This window comes from Callorhinus ursinus, unplaced genomic scaffold, assembly GCF_003265705.2.
Source record: "Callorhinus ursinus isolate GAN/ISIS: 27379988/994484 unplaced genomic scaffold, GSC_fseal_2.0 scaffold67, whole genome shotgun sequence".
In the NCBI taxonomy this organism is placed as follows: Eukaryota; Metazoa; Chordata; class Mammalia; order Carnivora; family Otariidae; genus Callorhinus; species Callorhinus ursinus.
This window is the reverse complement of record NW_027397129.1, coordinates 1070596-1074189: the sequence shown is the minus strand read 5'-3', so window position 1 is coordinate 1074189 and position 3594 is coordinate 1070596.

The window sequence follows — 3594 nt, the reverse complement described above, 5'->3', positions numbered from 1 at the left end:
TTGGACAGCCACATGCAGAAGAATGAAACTGGACCATTTCCTTACACCACACACAAAAATAGACTCAAAATGGTTGAAAGACCTAAATGTGAGACAGGAGTCCATCAAAATCCTAAAGGAGAACACAGGTAGCAACCTCTTTGACCTCAGCCGCAGCAACTTCTTCCTAGAAACATCACCAAAGGCAAGGGAAGCAAGGGCAAAAATAAACTATTGGGACCTCATCAAGATAAAAAGCTTTTGCATAGCAAAGGGAACAGTCAACAAAACCAAAAGACAACCGACAGAATGGGAGAAGATATTTGCAAATGACATATCGGATAAAGGGCTAGTATCCAAAATCTATAAAGAACTTCTTAAACTCAACACCCAAAGAACAAATGATCCAGTCAAGAAATGGGTACAAGACATGAACAGATATTTTTCCAAAGAAGACATCCAAATGGCCAACAGGCACATGAAAAAGTGTCCAACATCCTTCGGCATCAGGGAAATCCAAATCAAAACCTCAATGAGATATCACCTCACACCAGTCAGAATGGCTAAAATTAACAAGTCAGGAAATGACAGATGTTGGCAGGGATGCGGAGAAAGGGGAACCCTCCTATACTGTTGGTGGGAATGCAAGCTGGTGCAACCACTCTGGAAAACAGTATGGAGGTTCCTCAAAAAGTTGAAAAAAGCTACCATATGATCCAGGAATTACACTACTGGGTATTTACCCCAAATATACAAATGTAGTGATCCAAAGGGGTATGTGCACCCTGATATTTATAGCAACAATGTCCACAATAGCCAAACTATGGAAAGAGCCAAGATGCCCATCAACAGATGAATGGATAAAGAAGAAGTGGTATATATATACAATGGAATATTATGCAGCCATCAAAAGGAATGAAATCTTGCCATTTGCAATGACGTGGATGGAACTGGAGGGTGTTATGCTGAGCGAAATAAGTCAATCAGAGAAAGGCATGTATCATATGATCTCACTGATATGAGGAATTCTTAATCTCAGGAAACAAACCGAGGGTTGCTGGAGTGGTGGGGAGTGAGAGGGATGGGGTGGCTGGGTGATAGACATTGGGGAAGGTATGTGCTATGGTGAGCGCTGTGAATTGGGTAAGACTGTTCAATCACAGATCTGTACCTCTGAAACAAATAATACATTTTATGTTAAAAAAAAAAGAAGTTAGCAGGAAGGGAAAAATGAAGGGGGGGAAATCGGAGGGGGAGACGAACCATGAGAGACCATGGATTCTGAGAAACAAACTGAGGGTTCTAGAGGTAAGGGGAGTGGGGGGATGGGTTAGCCTAGTGATGGGTATTAAAGAGGGCACATACTGAATGGAGCACTGGGTGTTATACGCAAACAATGAATCATGGAACACTAAAAAGTGAATCTTTCATGTAATAAGGAGTTTACTTAGTTTGTGTCATGAGATATTATAAACAAAAATCACATGAGATAAACTTGATTAGGGTAAAAGGACATGTAAGTATAAAAAAAAAAGTTCTTTCATAGGTGCAAATTGTTGTTACCTTTTTCTTTCCCCTCTTTCATTATATTATACTTAAATTACTACACTTACTCAAATATTTTCCTTTCTCTTATATATACTCACTTTTGTAATTTTTTCCACATAGCGTCAATATTAAAGACAGTTTTGGTAACAATTATTAACTCTTTACAATTACATAAATTCTGTATTTCTGGAGTCTGGTAAAATATTATTTGATGTTTCTCTCTGCTCCATTTTTGAAGAGAGGTGATCTGCCTCTCCCAGGTTCCACACGTAGTATATTCACAATAATTAACCCAGTAGTACTCCTGTTCTACTGGCTTTCTTGGCAATAGTTGTAATTTGTGTAATTGTTTTTTTTTCTATATTTCTCTAGTGTTTTGCAAAGGAGTTTAAGATGTGGACAAATAGAATGGTATGTATGTATGGGCACATGCATATACTTTTAGTGCTTTCTGAAAAGAACCAGGGAATAGATAACATTTAGATGGTTCTCTAAATTTCTGATTTTTCAGAGGACTTTTGACTCAGCAGCTTTTACTCTTAAAGATAGGTCTGGACTGACATAGCATCACTTCCACCCTACCCTATTGGCCAAAGAAATCCTATTACACCCAGATTCAAGAGGATGAGAAAATATGAGGATATAGACCCCCATATCTCAATGGGAAAAGTGCCAAAGAATTTGTAGCAAACTTTAATGTGATACAGGTTGTGTCTTTGAAATTTTAATATATAGTATTTTACTATTGTTTATTAACACGGTTTTTAAATTTTACCTATAATTTCTTCTTTAACCTCAGAGTTACTTAAAGTTTGTTTCTTAATTTCCTAATGACATACAGATATTTTCTAGTGTATTTTTATGTCACTGATTTATAATTTAACTCTATTATTTTCAGCAAATTTGCTCTCTAGAGTGCCTATATATTATGTTTATTGATATGTGGATTTTTACTCAGAATGTAATTATTTTTCTAAGTGTGATTTGAATGATTGGTACTCTGCAAAGTTCTATATTTATCCATTAGATTAGATTTGTCAACTAGATTGTTCAAATAATCTATACCCTTGCTGAATTCTTTGCCTCTTTACTTTTCCAGATAATGAGAAAGAGGTTAGATAAAAAATTCCAACTGTAATTGTGGATTTTAAAATTTCTATTGTAAGTGTATCAGTTTTTGCTTTATATAATTTGAGACTATGTTATTGGGGCATGCATATTTAGAATTGTAATATTTTCTTGGTAAAATGAAATTTTGTCAGTTTCTTCTTTATTAATTTACCATAAAGTATATTTTATTTGATATCAATATAGGCAACGTGGTTTTATTAAAAATAGTATATGCCACATTTTTTCTCATAATTTTACTTTCACTCTTTTTTCCCTTATGTTTTATTTGTACCTATTATGAATGGCAAATAGAGCTGTATATAAAAATATCTGATGATCTTTGTCTTTTTAATTTTTTTCTCCAATTTTTTTTAATTCCAGTTAGTTAACACACAATGTAATATTAGTTTCAGTTATAAAATTTAGAGATTCATCATTTGCATACAACACCCAGTGCTCATTACAAGTGCCCTCCTTAATAACAATCACCTATTTAACCCATTCTCCCACTGAACTCCCCTCCAGTAGCCATCAGTTTGTTCTCTATAGTTAAGACCGTTTCTTGATTTGCCTCTCATTTTCCCACCTGTATTCCTTTTCTTTCTTAAATTCCACATATGAATGAAATCATATGGTATTTGTCTTTCTCTGACTAACTAATTTCACTTAGCATACTACTCTCTAGCTCCATCCAATTCACGGAAAAAAGGTAGGATATCATTCTTTTTTATGGCTGAGTGAAATTCAGTTCATCATTTGATGGACATTTGGTCTCCTTCCGTAATTTGGTTATTGTTGATAATGCTGCTATAAACATAAGGGAGTATTTATCCCTTCAAATTAGTATTTCTGTATCCTTTGGATAAATACCTAGTATTGCAATTGCTGGATCATAAAGTGGTTCTATTTTTAAATTTTTGAGTTAACTCTATATTGTTTTTCAGAGTGGCTGAACCA